The sequence below is a fragment of the Alexandromys fortis genome, unplaced genomic scaffold, assembly GCF_014885135.2.
Source record: "Alexandromys fortis isolate MF-2015 unplaced genomic scaffold, M_Fortis_MF-2015_v1.1 scaffold_39, whole genome shotgun sequence".
Taxonomy (NCBI): domain Eukaryota; kingdom Metazoa; phylum Chordata; class Mammalia; order Rodentia; family Cricetidae; genus Alexandromys; species Alexandromys fortis.
In genome coordinates this window covers 5,520,662-5,542,533 of record NW_026067918.1, presented here as the reverse complement: position 1 = coordinate 5,542,533, position 21,872 = coordinate 5,520,662, and the positions used below count along the sequence as shown (strand labels likewise).

At 44.3% G+C, this 21,872-nt stretch overlaps 1 long non-coding RNA gene across 3 annotated transcripts; it reads left to right on the top strand.

Moving 5' to 3' along the window:
* The first annotated feature begins 316 nt into the window (after positions 1 to 316).
* On the top strand, positions 317 to 20,658 carry LOC126500459 (uncharacterized). Of its 3 annotated transcripts, none has more exons than XR_007591351.1 (4): positions 317 to 402; positions 14,526 to 14,769; positions 16,899 to 17,094; positions 18,972 to 20,658. It is a non-coding gene; the product is annotated as an uncharacterized lncRNA (long non-coding RNA). The 3 variants fall into 3 exon arrangements; XR_007591350.1 differs by lacking the exon at positions 317 to 402 and adding an exon at positions 11,753 to 11,978 and having other exon boundaries at positions 16,899 to 17,089; XR_007591349.1 differs by lacking the exon at positions 317 to 402 and adding an exon at positions 11,753 to 11,978.
* Positions 20,659 to 21,872: the final 1,214 nt, after the last annotated feature.

Here is a 21,872-nt window from a genome sequence, read left to right as displayed (position 1 = left end):
CTCCAGCCTAGATGGTGGCAGAAGCCAGAGTGGAAATTCACAGCCTGCAACACCACTGCCTCTGGTACTCAAGAGGACAACTGTCTCCAAGAGCCCTCTCCTCTGATGGTAGTGGAAGCCCCTCTAGAATTTCATCCATTACCGGGATTCTTAACGAAAGGCTGGAATCTTCAATGCAGTGTGGCTTTTCTCCAGTAATTGTGTGTTTTCTTTTTTTTTTTTCAATGAATTCATTAAAACTTTTCATCTTCTCACCCCTAAGGATTTCCCTGTGTTCATTTTGCAGACCTGTCCACTGCAGACAAAATGAACAACAGTCAATGAAACCCCCGCCGCCCCTTCCTTCGTCACGTCAAGAGGATCACTGTTTCCTTGGGATTTTAGAGTGGCCCTAAGCACCCTGTAAGTCCACTGTGTTCTTGCAGCCACACTTAGTGGCTCATTTGGAAAGGTACTTAGGCTCTTGACTAAATCAATTCATTCAGGGACAATTATTGGGGACACTGGGAACTGCTTTTCCATGCGTGAGTCTTTCTTTCCTTCCACGGCTTCTGCCTAATGAGTTGGTGACTCCTCTCGTTCACACAGCAATATATATCTGATTCATTCTAGGAGTCTGTTTTATAAGCTAGTATAACAGGTGACGTGTAGCCTTAAAATACCTTGGGAAGTATATAGGAGCTAAGAAAATACCCTTGAGAGTCACTGGTGACTTTAAAATTCTAATTCATAGAGAGTCGCTCGATAGCTAGAATCACTTACTGAAAGAAAAGCATCACGAAGTATGAGCAGCTTATATTCCACAGGCTCAGGAAAAAAAGCACTTCAGATCTTAGAGATTTCCAGGGTTCTTTTTTTTCTTTTTCTTTATCTTTTAATTCATGTAATCTTTACCAGTTGAATTCCAGTACACTCAGTGTTGGCATTTAGAGTCTCTGGGAATTTGCATTTTTCAGGTTAGAGATATTCCACCTGGAACTTCTGAAGAAAGCAAGTCTTGATTATCTTAGAGTTGACAATGCTCACACCGTCCTTCTCTCCAAAAGATAGACTAGAAAAATGAAAGTATATGGATGAACGGTTCAGGGTATACCCCCAAACCCCACGGAAGAATAGCAACTATAAAACATGAAAACCAAACCAAAAAACTACTAAAATGGAAAACTAACACCGACAACAAAACAGTAGTCCAGGCAGCAAAGGAAGGCACAGGTAGCTTGTTTGCCAATGGATTGTCATTTTCCCCCAGAGGAAAAAACTCCAGCTAGTGGTGTTTACAACTTAAAAGCCCGCATTGAACAATCCCGCCTAGCTGGACCAGCTATGAGGCCTTTACTCCTCATACTAACTAAAATCCTTTCATCCATAAAAATAAGACCAATCTTGAAAAACAAAAACAAAAAAAAAATAAGACCAATCTAGATCAACTTTGGAGGTTAACCAACTCTCTGGGCATGCCCAGGACTCTCTCAATTTTAGGTTTGAAAATACAGCTAGGTGACCCTTGAGTCCTAAACAAGCCAGTAAAGTGAGTTGGTCACTTAAAAAAAAAAAACATGAGTAAAGACCACACCCTACATACATGAGATCTCAATTTAGTAAGGTGTCATGGTATGTGTACAGGTTTCAGTCTCTCTCTCTCTCTCTCTCTCTCTCTCTCTCTCTCTCTCTCTCTCCCCCTCCCTTTTCCCTACCTCTTTCTCTCTCTCCCCACACACATTTTGGATGTGTCTTTGTAGAATAAGCAGGAAATAGAACACCTTTCACAACCACTTGTCAAACCAGGTGATGCCCTTCTTGGTGGCCTTGAGGAACCTGGAGGCAATATATCAGGTACCTTCCTGAGGACAGAGTAGAGATTTCCCAATGTCCCCTGTGATTGTTTATGAGAAGATCTACTTAAGTCAAAGCCTCAGTACCTTCCAGCGAGATGAGAGGTGGGATGTGGCACACAGATGGGATAAGCATTGAGCACACACACACACACACACACACACACACACACACACACACACACGCCAAGGCTTCTTATTGTTCTGTCTGATGTGCTGGGATCCTCTGGATTCATCTGAGAGTCTTTCCTTCCTACAGATATTTTCAGTTCCAAATCTTCAACTTCTTTCTTCTCTCATAATCACAGGCGCAAACTCTTATAAACACCCCCATATCTCAGAGGAGCTGTCAGTGCTTTTACATCATTAGGTATCTTAGTGCCCCATGAAACCCAACAGTGGCAAGTGTTGTCTTTTCCATTTGGTGGATGATGGAATGAAGAAGACCCAGGGTGGAGAGATTTGCTTGGGGTTTAAGTATGGGTTGACAGGAGTCAGAATCCCAATGACAAAGCATGATGGATAAAAACTCAGAGAGAGAAATTGGGGTTCAACCTGATGATCCAAAAAGCAAAGCAGCCAGTCACTGGCTCTTACCTTGACCTCAGTCTGAAATGACCATCCTGCCTCCAGGAATCTCAGAATAAGACTGTGAACAAGAGCTGTCTCCTCCCATTTTATAATCATCTCTTGTGCTGGGATTAAAAGCATGCACAGCCTGGTTTCTATGCCAACTAGTGTCGCTACTGGGATTAAAGGTGCGTGTTACCACTGCCTGGCTGTAAAACTGACCAGTGGGGCTGTTTTCCTTTCCAGATCCCCAGGCAAGCTTTATTTATTAAAATACAGTTGAAATGCCTCCACAATGAAGGTGAGCGGATTGTTTAACAACTCTTTACCTAGCTCAAAGGCCGACTGGGCTCACAGGGCTGCAAGGATTCGCTGCGGTTTTTCAGCTGGAAGCCAGTGTGTTCTCATTACTCTCTGGTCACTGCCACTTGCTCCTTCTTGCCTCATTTCGGACTACAAATGCTTTGGGGGATAACATGCCTTTCCTGAGCAAGTGGGTCCCCTCTTTCATCAAGAAAACAAAGCCATATTTCCTTGGGGATGCAATTTAGAGCAAAGAATTGTCCCCAGGTTTTCAGGTCAACTATGGCTCTGTCCTTCCTTTCCTTTCTGATGGGGGTTCCTGTATCCCTGTGCAGTGTAAAGGTGGACCCCGTAGCCTTGAAAGTGGGAAACAGTTGATGAAGGCTGTCTTAGGATTGAACTGCCATTATGCCTGCTCAAACTGCAGATTAGTTAGCATTCAGGCCTGCTTCTCAAAAACCCCACTAAACAGGGATGCCCTTAGCACACAAAATAAAAGGAGCCGAGCGTTCGAGCATTCCAGCCTGGGTTTCCTTTGGATTAGAAACCTCACCAAAGGGTGTGTGTTCACCTTCAACGTTCCTTATTTAGCTGGACTCGCCCGCTGATGAATGGAGGCTGTAGACTCGAAATGACATCCTCATCGGGGCAGCAGAAGGGGCAGCAACCTCACCAGGTGTGGCTAGTTTATGTTCAGGTGTGGACAGGACAGTCATTACAAGATGAGCCTGATTTCATCTCCTACCTAAACTCAACACTTCTACTACCCCACCCCTGGCAGCATTTCCTTGCCTGCACAGCCCTCTTTTCCTTGTTGGGCATGCAAACCTTTACTCGTAAGAGGCCCAGAGCACTTTGGAAGGCTCGGATGTGTCAGTATCAGTAAGCTAATGGGAGCCATGTGTTCCTGGAGTGGGAAAAAGCCGGCCTCTCAAGCATCCCGACGTGGCTTGCTTTGAGTCTGAAGCCGAGACTCTCTGCTGGAGATTATCCTTTTCTTAGTAGTTGTTAGTCACTCTCAAGATCCGCTTGCTGATGTTCTGCCTAATGGCCCGGTGCTTAAACATAAACGACTCATTCAATAAGGGCTAGGGAAGCTGCTAGATTTATCAACTAGGAATAGAGGTTATGCTGTTCAGCGATGTGATGATAATCAGAACCATCATCCCAGCTGGCTGTGTGTTCATCGCACATAACTGCCTGCTAAGTGTCCCATACTAATGGACATATTTAATCCTGACTCCAAGTCGGGAACTAGGCATTGCCATCTTCATACTGCCCATTGATGCCTTTGTACAGGAGGGCAGAGGAGTGTCTCAGACCATGCACACAATGGCATTGGATTGTCAACTTAGTCTTTATTCTTTCTCCAAATGGTACAATGGCCTGGAAAGGATATTTCTGATATTAACATTCCAACTAAGGAAAATGAAATGTAGACATTATCTAAAATTTCAAAGGATACATGGTAGGGAAAGGACAAGAGACATATGTTAATGTAGGGTCAAAAATTCAATCCATGTAGCCTGCCTTGCCAAGAGTAGTAAGGCAAGGAGGGTTAGGGTTCCCAATAGGCCGACAAGATATGGGCTTAATATGCCCCACAATGACATTGATATAAAAGGAGGGAGAGACATTTTGGGGAGAGGGTTTAGTTATTTGGTGAACATCTTGGTTTAATTTCCACTGCTGTGATAAATGCCTGAGAAAAGAAACTTAGGAGAGAAAGAGTTTGCAATTCCAGGGTACAGTCTGTATTAGTTACGCTCGATTGCTGTGATAAAAACAACGTGGCCCTCTTCTTCTAAGAGGAAGAGTTTCTGTTGGCTTGTGGTTCCAGAGGGAGAGTTCATTTTGGTGGGGGAGAGGGGACATGGCAGCAAGAGGTGGGAGCAGGAAGCCGAGAGTTCACATCTTCAACCACAATGAAGTAGAGGAAACGGATTGCAAGTTGAGCAAGGCTGTACGTTCTCAAAGCCTGTCCCTAGAAGCATACTTTATCTGGCAAGGTGCTACCTCGTAATGGATCCGTGACCTCCCCAAATAGCTCCACCAACTGGAGACCAGATATTTCATTACCTGAGTTTATAAAGGACATTTTTCATTCAAACCACCACACAGTCCACCATCGCAGGGAAATCAAGGCAGTTGCAGTTTGAAGCAACTCGTCACATCCATGGTCAAGAGCAGAGGGAGGATGTTTGTAGTCAGCTTGCTTTCTCCACTCATACAGTCCAGGATCCACATTCAGGAAATGATACCCCCCCCCACAGTCTTCCCACATCAATTGCCATGAATGGGATCAAGGCAATCACCCAGTTTTCTAGGTAATTTTTCAAAGCAATGAGAAAAGAAATTCATCTTATATTTCTCTGAAGGACATAGGCTAGAACTCCTCATATTTTGAAATCTGGTATCCATGGAGTTGAAGCATTTCTCCCCACTTTTCAGAGGGGATGTAAAAGAGCATCCTTTGGTTGGTGAACTAAGTAAGGTGTCTTACGTAGAAGAAATGACTTTCTATCAGGGCGAAGGAAAACATGACCGGAAAGCAGGCCAACCTGAGTCTTCCTTGAGTCCTAATGAGCCTCTCCAGGAGTGAGTTCTGTCTCAGGAGAAAGCATTTGCATATATGAGGAGGGAGAGTTCTCACAAGCAGAGTGATCAGGAGTTTCAGAAACAGTCATCAGAAACCAAAGAGGGTGAATAGCAGCTGAAACATCAAGTTCAATATTGGATGAATCTAGAGTTGGACCTCTCAGAACCCAAGATCCCGGTGTGGCTGTCCCTGAGAAGCGAGGAGGCAAGTTCTAGGGCTTTGACAGTGCTCCCCGTAAGCAAAGGGTTTCTTCCCTCCTCTCCCCACCCCTCTTCAATCCCTTTGAACCTAGCCTTGAGATTACTTAATAAATGCCCAAGACTTTGGTGTTAAGAACATGATCTACTCTATAGGAGGACCTTGATTTCTGTGCCTAGCACACACATCTCACTTTTATTTATGTGTATGTTTTTGTATTTATGTGTATGTGTATACCACGTGTGTGCTGGTGTCCACAAAGGCCAGAGAGGGCATCGCATGTGCTGGATCTGGACCTGTAGGTGGTTGTGATCTGCCAGGGTGGAGGCTGAGAGCCAAATCCACGTCCTCTGAGGAGCATCAAGTGCCCTTAACCATTGAGCTGTGTCTGCAGCTCTGAACAGGAATTCTCACTTCAGTGGATGCTTCACGTCCCGTGGATTCTGGGGTTGCTATGCAGCTGACTTCACTTCCTCACAGATGTCATTCCCTAATGTGGAGGGTGTGGGTAAGTGGATAAAATGCTATATAAACAAGTTCTCCCCACTTTTAGAGCTCTCTGCACGTGCCAGGGAACTATCCATATAAACTGCTCCAGTAGCAAACACCAGAGTTGCCCAAGTTCTGGGTTTTCTGATGAGGTGACTTGGAATGGGGGTGGATGTGTGGTTTGATCCCAGTAGACAGCAACAGCTGTTTTGCCTTGGGACTGAGGTGTTTTGGCTCTTGGTTGAGAATGATGATCACAGAGGAACCCAAGAGCAAAGGGATGATGCTGGCAGTACTAGTGGAATTCAAAAGGGTGGGGATGGGGAAGGATGCTTATACCCTACAAAGGAAGCTCTCGTCAAGGAACTGGGCAACTGTCTGCCTGAGTCCCTGGATTCTGTTCTCAGCATCCAGGCTGAGTCATTCTGTCTTCTTCCTACGGTTTTTAGTGCATCTTCCGGAGTTATGCATTGCTTCATCTGCCAAGGCAGATGTGGGCTTGTTGGTATCAGGGTTCCTGATCATTGATAAGTGGCCTTGAGATTTGGGGAAGAACACAGAGATACTAAAGCATTTATTTAGGCAACCTAGCTCTTTGTTCCAGGTATCCATTCTCTCTCTCTGAGTTATTAATGAGTCAGACATGCAGCATTGCCTACCGATGAAGTGATTGCAGCTATAAACGATGCAGGTGAATAGCCCAACTCCTTTTACACGTACTGACACAACATACTTTTGGCTGCTATGTGTTAACCGTGTTTTCTCTGAATTCCAGCCAGCTTCTGTGATACATGGAGATGAAAGGTAATGCCATGGAAATATCAGGATAATGCGGTAGGGACTAGTGTTCAAATTTTTGATCTATCACTCACCAAGGGTGCCATCTGAAGAAAGCTAGCCAACTTCTATGAAGTCAAAGATGCTCAGTGGAAAACACACTAAGATGGGATGCCATGGCGGAATACACAGGAGAAGCACAGGAAGGTACCTCTGGGTAGCTGTTGCCGTTGCCTGTAGGTCACCTTTGGGTAGCTGTCTTTTTCAATCGCATTAGATTATAAAAGAATCAGCCACCCCCTAGCTATGATGCTCAGTGGGAGGAGCCATGAGTTCTTTTGTACATATATGGGTATGAGTGCCCACTATTATTATGGAGGCTTGAAGGTGACTTTGGGTGTCTGCTTTCTCAGGCACACTCTACCCTGTTTTTTTTGAGACAGGGTCTCTCTTATTGAACTGGGAGCTCCCCGATTCAATTAAACTCGGTTGGCTGATCAGCCCCAGGGATCTTCCAGTGTCTGCCTTCCCAGCACTAGAATTACAGGCATGTGGCACCTTACCTGGTTTTCTGTGGAGTATTGAAGATCCGCATTGCAGGTCCTCATGCGCACATGCCAGGCAGTACTAACTGAGCCTCCTAGGGCTGTGCATTCTCATGGTTGATCATAAACACCAGGAGAATAAAGGTAGAATTTAAGGTTGTCTTGACAGAGCTATTTCTCGCCCATGCCTTCAAGAGCACCTCATCCCTTTCCCAGGCTTTTCTGCAATCTCTCCTGAGATTTACTCATTTTCCTTAAGATCTTTTTTTCTAAGTCCCGGGTAATCTATTGGGTTTCTGGCGGTGCTGCGATGACTTATAGATTTAGTGCTCTGTAGGAAAAGAAGTTTGTTATCTTTTCTGGTGGAAAAAGTTTCATTAGGCTAACACAAAAACATCAATTGGGCCATTTCTTACTGGAAGCTCTGGGGAATTGGTCATTTCCCACGTTCATTAAAGCTTTTCAGTTTAGTTCCTGTAGCAGGTCTTTCTTTGGATCACCAGCTCCCATATAAAGACATGGAGACTTCTTATTAAGTATGAAAGCTTGGCCTTAGCTCAGGCTTGTTCCCAACTACTTCTTAAAATTTAAATTAACCCATTTGTATTAATCTATGTTCTGCCACGTGACTTCTTATTTGTCCTCAGTACAGTGTATCCGACTTCCTCCAAGTCTGGGTGGCATATCCCCCAGCTCTCAGATTCCTTCCCAGAACTCCTATCTCTGCCTGGAAGTTGTACCTATCCTCCCCTGCATAGCAATCGGCTGTTTAGCCTTTCATTAAACCAATCAGAAGGCACCTTAGGCAGATCAGGTGAAAGAGAGACATATCTTCACAGTGTACAAAAAGAGACTATCATTTTGAGTGAGGTAACCCAGACCCAGAAAGACAATTATCACATGTACTCACTCATAAGTGGTTTTTGAACATAAAGCAAAGAAAACCAGACTACAAATCACAATCTCAGAGAACCTAGACAACAATGAGGACCCTAAGAGAGACTTACATAGATCTAATCTACATGGGAAGTAAGATCTCCTGAGTAAATTGGGAGCACGGGGACCGTGGGAGAGGGTTGAAGGGGAGGGGAGAGGCAGGGAGGGGAGCAGAGAAAAATGTAGAGCTCAATAAAAATCAACAAAAAAAAAACTATCCCACAAGTTCCTTATAGGTGGGACAGAGATTCCTCTTCACTTGCTAGCTCTCAGCCCGATTGTCTTCATTCCTTGGTTCATCCTCCCGACCTTCTTCTTCAGTGCTAGCAAAGCAAGTTATAATTTATATTTTGACCCGTCCTTTGGCTTCCTTTCTGGTCTTTACCTCTTTTGCCTTCCTCTTTTTATTTATTTGTTTTTACAATGTTTAAGTCAGTTTACTCTTATTTTAAAAACGTATTCATTCAGAATTTCATGTATGTGTCCAATGAAACACGAACACACTCACCCCTCACCTCCTTCAACTTCCCTAGGTTGACTCCAACATATACGCTTTCCAACTTCATTGTTTATTCCTCCTCCTCTTTTCCTCCCTGCTTTCCCCTTCTGCTTTCTGACCTCCGTTCTTATAAGATAACCCAGAGTCCAGCTAATGCTGTCTCTCTGTGCGTAGATGTGGGGCCGTCTACTGGAGTAGGGGGAAGCCACCAATGGCCACAGCCCCAGAGAAGAGCTGCTTTTCCTCTCCCAGTAGTCCTCAGTGCCAAGGTTCCTCAGCGAGGGGTGAGGCCTCCTGAGCACCTACCATCTATTGTGCTTCTGTGAGTAATCTAGGCGACTTTCCCTGCCTGGAGGCCAGCTGATTAGCCAATCTGATTGCGTCTTCAAAACCCCTTCACAATACCTGGGTTAATACTTGATAGGAGAGTCAGAAGGGGAATTTGGAGAGTAGGGGAAAGTGTCATTCTTTCTATGACATCTTCCCACAAGGTAACACAGGAAGCCATCCATCACCAGTCATCAGCTCCTCTGGGATATGGTTTCCCTTTAAATGCTTCAGAAGACATTCTGGGGGCGGGCTTTTTAGATCTAGGGGATCAGGGATTAATGGGTTTTGTGGAGAAAGCTTGTGAGACCATGTTTGAGGGTGAGAAGTATCTCCTGATTGCTAAATAATAAAACGTCTCAGAAATACATGTGGTCCTCATTAGTAACATAAATGAAAAAACTCTTAAATATCTTGAAAATATTTGGAGAGATTTACATAAACCAGAAATGGGGCACAGGAGAGATGGTTCCACTGTTAAGATCATATACTGCTTTTGGAAAGGACCCAAGTTCAGTTCCCAGCACCCACGTAAGGTAGCTCACTGCCACCTGTAACTCCAGCTTCTGGGGATCCAAGGCCTCTGGCCTTTTCAGGAACCCTTTCTCACAAGAAAATACGCAGACAGCCACAGACATATAGTTAAAAATAAAATGAATCTTAAGAAAAATCCAACCTGGAGATAGAAGGAACACCCCTCTTCTTATTTTACTTTTTGAGTTATGGCATTTGCCTCTTAAGCCTTGTGAAATGAACTCTATAGTTACTATGTTAACAATGTTAGCCATTATAATAAATATCAATTTATGGATAATACCTGTTAGTTCAAAATATGAAAATCATGAGATAAGATTCTATTGCCTTGCGTGGTAACATAATGTAAAATTCTATCTACCTATCTATATCTGTATCTATACATATCTTGCTACGATATAGTCAAGGTACTTGGTTATCTCCAAAGAAAGTCCGCAAATGCCCAAGTTTCTTCCATGAGATGGTGTAGTACATACATATAAGCTAGGCACATGCCCCCTGTATTTTTAAGCCTCTAGACTACAGATCCTGAACAATATGTCAACACTGTGTAAGTAGTTGCCATCCTGCATTTCTTAGGAATAAAAACAAGAAAACAAGTCTGTGTATGTCCACTACAAACACAAGTATATTCTGGGATATAATCAGTCTTTAGCTGGTAGTGTCCACGGACAGGAAGGGGTGTTTACACATGGGTATGTATAGATATACAACAGGAGACAGGGCCAAATGTAGGCAGATACAGTATATTCTTTCTTATCACTCTATGGCATGGATACAAGTTTTTGCACTCTTGAGCAAAATCAATTGTAGTACTACACAAGGAAAAGGAACGGCTATTTATCAAATTTGTTTCCACCCACATTCTATTGTTACATGGTTCTCTTTATCTCTCAGGCACCCTTGGATGTGGGTTCTGTCATCCTAATATTCACTGGAACCGTTTCCCACTGCCAGGACTTCTCCTTTGAACACTCACGTTCAATCTGAGGTCATCTGTTTGCTTGCGTGGTCTTTCTGTGAATCCCCTTTGGCTTGGCTCCCATTTGTAGGAAGGACTAGAAGACAGTTATGCTTTTGATAATGGCCTATCATTTCATCAGGTCTGACACATTCAGAATTCCACCGAGCCTTGGCATGGAACCCCGGGCCCTTTCAAATCGCCCATTAATCTGTGTCAAGTTGACCATTGTCCGGTGTGCAGGCCTTTGACTGGAAGAAGCCGGACTGAGGGAGAAAGGAAATCATATCCTGTCAATAAGCGCTGAAAATATTTAGTGTGGCAGGCTGTGTGTTTTCTTTCTTATGAAAAGCTGATTAATATTCAGCGGTTGGAGGTTAATGCCCTATTCATTTTATTCGCTTTACATCCTGCACACAGCAGTGGTTGTTCCAATTTCAGCTCCTAATTCATACAAGTCTGTTTCCAATCAGGAGATTAGTAACTTACTGCCTAAGCAGAGACAAACCACACAATTGCTCAGCTTACCTCTCCCCTGCTCAGGCATTCATGTGCACTTAAAACAGACTCATTCGTGGATGGATGGGGATGCTTTGAGACCAGCAAAGTTTCTTCAATGCGGGTATATCTAGGAAATTCTGTTTATGGTGTAAGCACGGGAAAGACCCAGACAGATGGAAGCAATGGGGGGGATTGTCTAAATACAGTCCCAGGCACCGAGGTCTCCAGCCTTGCTTGCAGACTGTATATATTTTTGGAGTTTTCTCGGTCCCAAATGCTCTTCCGCTGAACTCTGTTTCCACTCTAGCATGAGTCACGACAGACAGGATTCTTTCTGCTTCCTCCTTTTGCAGAGAATTGCATCATTTTCTAAGTGCATCGCAGCACAGTTTATCTATAAACTCTTCATGATTATTTTCGTTTTGGGGGCAGGGTCTCCCTTTGGAGATCTGGATGGCCTCCAGTTCACAGAGATCCACCTCTCTCCCTCCCATGTGTTGATATTAAAAGTGTGGACTACTACATACACTAACTTATCTTATAGGATCTTTGATATGATTGGAGCCCTCCCCCTCTTTTTCCTCTAAGGAAGTAAAATGCCAGGTAGATGAACTCCAAGAGGAGTGGTAATGATGACTTTTTTTTTTTCTTTTTTTTTGGTCATGCAAGGAAAACCTATGAATGGATCAGCAAAACAGAGAGAGATTGCCACTTCCTGGAGCACATTTGCAATGTTATCATATTTGTCTAGAAAGGATTCAGAGTAGAGCTATGGCTCACCCACTTCATTTGCAGTTATTTCGTCACTGTAGGGAAGGATAGGGGAGGAGCCACGACAAGGAATTTACGTGCAGGATGGTTGGCTGAAAGAATTTACCAACACGGTGGTTGTCTATCTTGGTACTAGGTGAGTTTTTGTATGCATTGATTTCTTATCTAGCCATATTGCGCTCCCAAACATTGGGCGCGCGTTTAGAATGGGGGGGGGGCTGGAAAGACAGCTCTGCTGGTCGAGAGCTTGCCTAGCATGCATGAAATCATGACCGATCCCCAGTGTGACATAAACTGGGCATGCCTGGACATGCCAGTAATCCCAACTGCCACTAGAGAGTGATTTTGAGGCCAACCTGGGAAACATGAGACTGTCTCAAACATAAATGAATTTTTATAGAAAAGGGATTAAGAAAAAGTCGTATCTCGAATGATTTGCTCAGAGATGTTGAGTTTGATTGTGATTTCTTGCCCAAAGAGTTTTCTACAGATGTTAATCTAGCTTATTTTGAGGCTTGAAATCCACCTCTATTACCTAGATACCACTAACATACCATCCTTCCCTTTTTTCTTCGATTGATGTACTAGTAATAGGACAAAGGATATTATTTTGAATAAAAACAAACCAATCAATCTGCTACTGAAAACATTTACTTAATCTTAAGTTAGAATTGACTCTGTTTTAGTTACTAGTGAAATGGCCCTAGTCGCATGTCTGTAAGCCTCATAATCTTTTAAGAGACCTAAGATAAAATAATTCAACGTACAAAGGCAACAACAGGAGGCTGGAACAGTGAGAAAGAGTGCTTACAATGTAAGCATGAGGATCTGAGTTCAAATCCTCAACAGTCATGGGAAAAGCCAGGTGTGAAAAGCTGTGTGCCTACAGTTGTAACCCCAGAATTGTGAGACGACTGAGATGGGAGGGTATTTGGGGCTTGCTGGTTGTTAGCCAAGCTCCAGGTTCAACCAGAGACTCTTTCTCAAAAGAATAAAGCAGAGAGTGATTGGCGAGGACACACATGTCTCCCCATGGCATCCACAAGTGTGCACAGGTATAGTGTGCCTGCACTTATAGGGTGTATCCACTACACAATATCTCCCCACACAATTGGTCTATCCCAGGCTACAATAGTATCGGTTCATCAGAGGTTTGTTGTGAGTACGGCATGATTTGTATCCGTAAAAATACTTGTAAATCTATGCCTTACTAAGCAAATCAGTCACCACAGCCAGTTCTCTGTGCTGTTTTTAATCTGTCCTTGTCTACCGATTCCCCAGCCGGTCTTCCAACTTCGGTCAACCACCTGCTGTGTTCTGTTGGAACTGGGCGAAACACAACTGTCTTAACTTCTCAACTCAGTCTTAAACATCTTATTCTCCACTCGTAAAGGGCTTGGCCAGCAAAAGCCCAAGGGATTCTGGGTGAAATTTCTATTGACTACAACTGTGCTTCTTATAGAATGCATCATGTCCTGTGAAAAACTCTTCAGCGTTGGTAACCTTGGGTCCAAGCACCAGCCCCTGGAAGCTGCATGCGAGAAAGTCCTTGGAGTTTTATCTGGGTGCTTCCTATGCCCTTTGTGATCTGATGTCGCCTTCTTGTCTTTCTTTAAACAGCACTGCAAACCCCAAAGTTGCCATCCTCATCAGTTCCAAATGTTATCATTGTTGATATCAAATACATTGCTGTGTGATTATCCCCACCCTGTGTAATTCTTTATCTGGTGACACCAAAACATTGTCCCCATCCACCATCAATGCCCTTTGACCCCCTTTCATCTTCTTCTAGGCCCTAACCCCCATGCCAGTCCTCCCTGTATGAATCTTGTCTCTCTGGGTACCTCTTATAAGTTGAGTTATCTGATACTCCTTTTGTGACACTCTTATTCCATGCAGCATCTAGACTCTCAAGCTCACCCCTGAAGGATGCATAAAGCCTTTTTTGTGTGAGGAAGGGTGGTGCCTACAGTATTCCGAGGCATGGGAAGGTTGCTGGGGAACCAATCTGCTTGGAGACTCCATAAGCCTCTAGATATTGGTAACGATCCAACGCGTGGTAGTAACATTAGCCTCAGTCTTAACTGGTGCTGATAAACGCACCCACTGACCAGGCTTCCTTGAGTCTCTGGGAAGAACACCGGGGGTCCAGCTCTCTGAGCAGCTCTTAGGAGGAGGCCATGACTTCCTGGACACCAGGAAAGCCTCGTGCGTGGTCAAGTTTCTCAGCACAGCAAGGTTTGCCTTTAAACTTTCGCATTTTTTTTTCCGTTCACAGATGCCACCAGGAGGGATTCCTTGCCTTGTGAAAATACTATTTTCTCTTCCTGCCTTTGGGTGACCATTAAAAAAAAAAAAAAAAAAAAAAAGCCGGCGCTTGAGCAGCGCTCCGCACGGGGTGTCTGGCCAAAATGCAAAGCTGTAGGGCAGTTTGCAGGCAGACACTGTTTTTCAAGAGAGGGAGCAGAGCGCGGTGCCTTTCAACACCTCTTCCGCCACTTCTTTAAAAGATGATTTAAATTTGAGGCAATGGGCCCGAATGCTGAACCTCTGACACCCAGACAAGACCTAATGAATCATACCCTTGACCGGCATTGCTCCCCTCCCGCCACTTCACTTGGCGGCCATGGTGGCGTTGTGTTTTGTTTTTCCTGCCCTCACAAAAACAGTTTTTCTTCCACAGACCACGTGCTTGTTAGCGGTGGCCAGGGCACCTCTTTGTATTTGTGGCATGGACAAGGCATCCAGCAGAGCCTGCGGACCCAAGCGCTCGCTTCTTCTCCGTGGGTCTGAGTTGCACAGGGAAAGGACAGTGGCGTCCCTGAGAGACTTAACTGAGTACCGCATCCCTACACAGCCTGGCTACATAATCTGTGATCTCCACAGCCAGATGCTCTCAACTCTGTAGCATCCAGCTTTGCCACGACGTAAGTGACTCAAAAGGACAGAATGTTGGCAGCTGTGTGGACGGAAGTGTTGGTGTTGGGGGCAAAGGCCCCAGTTCTAAGTATTGAGTAGAAGCAATAATCCCCGGTGTGCAGAGTTTCTCCCCGAGGGGGTGCGGGATGGCAGACAAGTGCATAACTTGCCCGAAAACTGAAGGATTCTCATGGGACATTGTTCCCGGGGAAGTAAATACATTATCTCTTCACCCGAGACAGGGACCCTATAACGGAGCAATGTAACCATATCGTCACAGTCCAGCCTGGTGAATCTGAGTTTGCTATGGTTACTTAGAGTGCACGGGGGAGGGGCTATATGCAGGAGTGTGGCTGACTCAAAGACAGCTGGGTCTCTGAAAACCTACTCCAGCATGCTAACAACTCGAGAAAGCTGGGACCCTGGAGCTCTCTGTATGACTCGCAGGCATTTCAGCAACTCTAAGAGTCTCCTCTCCTCTGCAGGCCTTCCTGCTTACATAACCTTGAAGAGGCAGGGGCTTTGTATATCTGGTAAATTTTAGGGACTTCCTGAAGCTTGTAAGTTAATCACTTCCTGAGTCTGGTAAGAGCTTCCTTTCTAGATAGAATATTTCTATCAGAGAAATCGCTACACTTCAAGGACACAGGCTGAATAAACCCGGGCTTCCTGTCTTTTGAGTCAATCCTGCATTGGGCCTCACTCACCTCTGTGAGGGCTCAGATGGTATTGTTCTGATGGTTCTTGTCCGATTGCTATTTTTCAGGTACTCAGAACAATACTTGCAGAGAGTTGGCGGGACTCCTCCCTCAGTGGCTGTAGCATATGCGAACAATTTAATCCTCCAGTCCAATCTTTAATGTAAATGTTTAATACAAACCTGATGTTAACATGATGTACAAGAAGTTCTGGCAGGAAAAGCGGGGCTTTACATTGTTCTACAAATCAGATATTCCCAGCTGCAGGGCCAGTGATGACTTTTAAGGATGGCAAGGGTTTCCCTTCACAGTGACAGTTGAACCCCAAAGTGCAAATGCCTAGTATGTCATGGGGGGTGTCAGTTACTCTCAGTTGCTCTCTGTGGTCTGCATGTTCAAAACCCAGGGTTCATAATTAGAATTTAGCTAATGTCAAATGAGTGAGGGAGACAGAAAGGGAACAGTCCCAGCTGTGACAGGACACCCCATTGCTGATGGCTCCAGGAATGGCAACTTTATCTCTCTATGTCCGAAAAACTAAGGTTTTTGTACAAAATTGGCCCCAGAGCCTGTTTTTGTCCAGCCTCAAGGTAAGAATGGTATACAAATAAGTTCATGTGTGCATCCATATATATGTATGCATGTATGTTCGTATGTTTGTACAGACATAAAGGGGGCCATGTGCATGCCACAGTACATGTTTAGAGATCAGAAAACAACTTGGAAGCATCTGCTCTTTCCTATCGCATAGGCCTCGGGGATGAAATTCAATATTCAGGCTTGGAAGCAATTTTTCTTCACCTGCTAAACCATCTTGCCAGCCTTTCTGGCTGTTGTTATGAAACACCATGAATTCAGCCCAGGCTTTCCTTTAATTCCTAGTGATCCCCTGCCTCAGATTACATATATGTCTTTGCACGCCAGGCTATGTTTTTATATATATTTTTTAATGACCGGAGAAAACATCTTTATGAAATGTAGAAGTGGTATGATTATTCCAATTTTATCCTTCATAGATTTTCATTAGAATGTGGCTACAGCCGTTCATTTACTGGCTAATCACTAGTGAGCTATGGTACTACAGTAGAAGAATTTGTTTGAATTGTGACTACAGGGTCCATACAAGATACATATACATATATATATGTATATATATGTATGTATGATACATTATATATGTTATATAATATGTATGTTTGTATATTATATATAATATATATTTTTAATAAAAAATGCTTCTTAGCTTGGCTCTCGCCAGCCCATTGTCAGTGACACCTTGTTGCCTGATCTTTAGCTCTAGGTTTCTGTACATTCACCACGCCATCTGGACATGGCTCACTGCACAGTAATTTTTCCCTTTTAAAGCATTCACTGACAGGACTATCACACTTAAAGCTGACCACTCTAAAGTCTCTTATTCTTTCACGCCTCTCCCCAAGGTCTGAGGCTCCTCAAGGAAGAGGGGGCAGAAAGAGCATAAGAGCCGAAGGTGGTGGATGGCTACAAGCAACAGCACTCTTCAGTCCCAGAAGGAGGAAGCTTTATACGTGAACACACAGATGGTGGGACAGCATACCCAGGCCTGTGCGAGCTCAAGCTAGACAAAGCCAATGACCTTCCTCCATCACTGGTAAGGTAGGTGGTGGTGGTGGGGCGTCGACCTGGGAGGAACTGGGAAAGATGGCAAATGTGATAAAAATACATTATATGAAATTCTCAGAATTAATTCAAAATTTAAAAATTGCTGAATATTTGTGGCATTGTCACCTATCTTTCTCTGCTTTAGACATTTTTTCCATGTTAGTGGTTATTCATAAAGCCAATAAAAAAATCCTTAAAGTTTGTGCCACATTGCCAGACAGCTGATGTTTTATAAAGTAGATAAGGAGTGGTATATATTTCAGAGTGTACAGGATCCACTTAGCATGAAGACATCCTTGGATTTGATCTCCAGTACCACGGAAACCCATCTGAGGGTGCACTTGCCATCCCAACCCTCTGTTGGTGGAGGCTGGAGGATCAGAAATTCATGAAACCATAAAAAGATCTGTGCATATGCGTGTGCACGCGTGCACACACACACGAACACATGCACACACATGCACACATAATACATGACATGAAAGTAGGAGCAAGTCATATTAGGAAGGAAATTGGGGGACTATGGGAGTAGAAGGGGATAGGATAAGAAAGGCTCCCAGCAGTGAATATGCTCACATTATACGTCTACATGTCTGAGCCTGTAAAAAAAACTTAGATTTAAGAAGTTAATAAAGGAAAACAAAATAGCTATTTAATGAAACTGGCTAATCACCAAGTGTTTGCAACTGGGGCTTAACAGGTGCCTGTGCTTAACAAAGCAACCTGAAGATGGAACCCGGAATGTGCATGTGTTTGGGTTTTGTCTTTAACTCCCACCCCCATGGTAAGGTTCAGGTTGATTTGACAACAACCAGTCAGGGGATAATTACTCTTGGTTTTACACTTTCTCCCCCCCCTACCCCCCTGAGACACTGCTTTTTTTTTTTTTTTCAGATAATACCCGACTTGGCCTTCCTTCAAAGCAGTTCTGATTCCCCTTATCTTAGACATCTCTCACTTTCCGTCTCCCACAGCTCCCCGCCCCTGTTCCCTATAGCAAGTGGACTTTGTACGGTACAGAAGTGTCTAAACCTTGGCACTTGAATGTTAGCTAGCACAGATCCCGATAACGCGTGTGTGCTGCCTCCCTCCCTTCCTCTCCTTGGGAAAGAATGTCCTCCTGAAAGTGAAATTGCACCCAAGCGCACCGAATTCCTAGCCGGAATATATTGAGGAGTCTGGGATTGGCCAGGTGACAGCAACCCTTTTGTTCCCAGCCAAATATTTACAATGGGGCCGGATTGACGTTAATTGTCACCGAACATTCCTGACCCTGGTGTAACCTTCTCAGAAGGTGAGGAGAAACCATTTAATCTCTGTGCTTTTATGGTGGTATCTTGAGTTTTTTTTTCACTCCAAGCTTAGAATTAATTTCCCTAGTTTACAGGCCGCAGGGGAATGTCCCGAGGTCCCCTTGGCCCCTCGGGATGAGGTAATTAGCAGCACATGCTGTCCAATGTGCTCGTAGAGAGAGGCCCCTCATTAGTTTCAAATCGTGGTTTGATTTCCAGCAGAAAGAGCTCAGGGTTTCCTGAGACTTAGCAACGGAACCTGACCAACCACAGGGGGGTCTCCTACCCAGCCTGCTCCTTGCCATCCTTCCCGAGGGTCAGATCTCCTTCAGGTGCCTTGTTGCTGCTTTTGCATTGGTGAACTGTCTGTCCAGATCAGACATCATCGCCTGAAAACTAGTGCTTCCCTTTCTGCCTTTCCCGGTTGCTCGTCTTCATTGGAATCATTTAGCTTTCTGGAATAGGTTTATTCGAGTCTGTTCACGGTACCTGGAGGCCACCGTAGCGGAGCATCCATTCTTCCCAAGGAGAAAAGCTCATGATTTTATTAAACTACCTTCATCATTTTTGGATTCGCAGGTAAAGAAAGGAAGTGATGAACAAAAGACAGCCTGGGGCTGTAGAGAGCGATGGCTCACAGGAGCCGTGAAGAAGGATGTATGCCCTGTAGAATGATGGGCCTTGGAAGTTGCTGATGGAATGCTTTCTCCAGATCCCGGACAGAACCATCCTGCTGGAGGATGCCCAGATTCGAAGGGCTTCAAAGTCAATGGAGTCCTGACCTGAAACACTTGGAGCCGTGAATCTAGACAAGCGGGCTTAGAATTCTATGATGTTTGATTGCAGCACTCTTTCTCTTTGGATCCCGGCTCTCCTGTTTCCCTAGCCGGTCTTCCAGGAGGTGGTGCTGGAATCGTCTGATCTGATGCATGCTACTGAATCTTGTGTGTTTGTTATATCTCTCCCACCCCCAGAGACTTAACGCCAATAGGAGAAGCAAGAGTCGCTTGCTTTAGGAGTAAAATTTGATTAATGCCAGAACCTTAAACAGAGAGAGAGGAAGGGAGAGAGAAGAATTGAGAAGAGGGAGGTTTTCAGACATTTGGCCCTCGTGTTGAGTTGTTTTTATTGGATGGAGTGACACCCTGATTATTCCCCTCTGCCTGGAACAGAACATGATCCCACATTTCTTTACAATTAAATTAAGGCTAAAGAATGGCAAAGACGTTATCTTTCATATGATATGTCTGAGAGACACTGGTTTTGGTCTACTGGAAGCCCTTGACTCGGTTGCTTTCTGAAATGCCAAGTTTTCTGGGCAAATCCCATTAGGGGGTTTGTGTAGCTTCTGTCTTTTTGTTTCCATCTGCTGGCTGCCACTGTTGGAGATGACTCAAGGACTGTTCACGCCAGGCTTGGAAATACTGAAATGGGGATATCTGTCTGGTCATTGTGGCCCTTATCTGTTTATCCTGCAAGCAATGATCATATCTATAATAATTTCATTATAGGTGCTTGGCCAGTTGTCAATTTTCTTCACTAATCTGAATTGTAGTGATCTTGTTTTCTTAGCTTCCTCAACACGTAGATGGGTATTTTTTTTTTTTTTTTTACCAAGTCGGAAAAATACTTGAACATTTCTTTTGGGATAGATTCGTTTATAGTCCGGGATGTCTTTGAACTTGCAATGTAACCAAAGCTGTCCTTGAACTTCTGATCCTCCTGGTTGCACCTTCCAGATACTAGGATGGCCAATGTGTGCAACCACATCTGGCCTCTGTGCATTTTAAAAAAACCATTTTTCACAATTCCTATGCTGTGTTCTCCTTTCAAGATGCCGTTTTGATTTCCTCAGAGTTTTTCCACAAGTCATTAAGGTTCTATTTTTATGTATTGAAGTTTGCCTGCATGTATATAAGCATGCCACACGTATGCATTGCCCATGGAGGCCAGAGGAGGCTGTTTGAGTCCCTGCAAGTTGCAGGTGGCTGGGAGCTACCATGTGAGTGCTGAGAGCTGAGTCCTGGTCCTCTGCTGCAAGCGCAGTGCATACCGCTAACTGCTGACCCATCTGTCCAGCCCCCTGCCTGTTTATTCTTAATGGTCTTCTCTCATTCCCTTAGTTCTCCAATTTGGATCTAACTCATCTCTGTTAAAATCTCTCTCTTCTCCCTCTCCCCCTCTTCTTTCTCTCTCCTCTCTTCCCCTCCTCTCCCCTCTTTCTTTCTCTTCTTTATCCAGTCTTTTGTACATTGCAACTCTCCAGTTCTCCATGACTTTTTTTTTTTTTTTTAAATCCTAGTCTGGCAGTCCGGTTGTTTCTTGTGACTTCTGTTTCCCTGACAACGATCTGGTAACCGTTTCTTTATTAAAACCCTCAAATTCTTCCGAGAGCTCGACAAACTGAAGCCACTGTAAATCTCCTTATGGGAGCAATTCCATCACACAGGAGATTCCGGGCTTGTTGATAGTTTCTGTCCTGCACACCCCTCCCCCAACCTGTGAGTGATTATGGGTCATATTTTCCTTCTTCCATGAATTCTTTTTTTTAAATTTATTTATCTGAGACAGAAGATCTCTATGTAGCCCAGGTTGGCCATAAATTATGATCCTCCTGCCTCCCCCTCCTGAGTGTTAGCATTGTAAGCATGTGCCATCATGCCTTGTCCATGTTTAGTGTTTTCTGATTGCCTGCTAATAGCCTGATGAATAGTCAGGAGTGCAGAGTAGACCCGCTTTCCTTGAGCGAGGTTGGATTCTGGGAGACAGCGCAGCACTGCTTCTCCTTGAGCCCACTGGACTTTGGTTTCAGCTTCGGTTGTGATACCCTGGAGTAGTATTTACTGTAGGCCACAGTTTCCCCAACTGTTCTTCAAGGGTATAGTGGCAAATGTTTTTGGTTTCCAGGTGGATTTTCTTCTGTTGAACTAATAACTGTACTGTACTTTACTGTAACATGTAACATGACTGTAACATGATGACAGCTATAGAAATCTATTAGCAAATAGGTATGCCTGTGTACCAGCAAAATGTGATTTATAAAGGCAGATGATGAGGTGATGGGCCCCAGCTGACTGATCCTGATCTAGGCATAGCATCTTCTTCCTAAGCAATGGCTTCTTTGGTGTTTAGTTTCGGGCTTAGCAAAGGGACAATATCTTTCCTTTCTAAATGGGACATCCAATGTCTTCCAGCCTTGTACTGTCTCAAGCTTCCATTCCGTTCTCAGACTTCACAGTTTGCATTCTCTACAAGGTCACAGGGATCAGTGAACTCACACCCCAATCCATGGTTGCCGTTCTACAGCAAGCCTCACTACACTCATACCTTGCGCCCTCCTCATTTTCCCAACCATGACTTCTGTCCTTTCCTGTGTCCTGCCATGAAATCTCCATTTGCAATGGTGTTTGTGAAGGTTGCTTTTGTCAACTTGACACAAGCTGGGAAGAGGGAGCTTCAAGGGAGGAATGGCCTCCATCA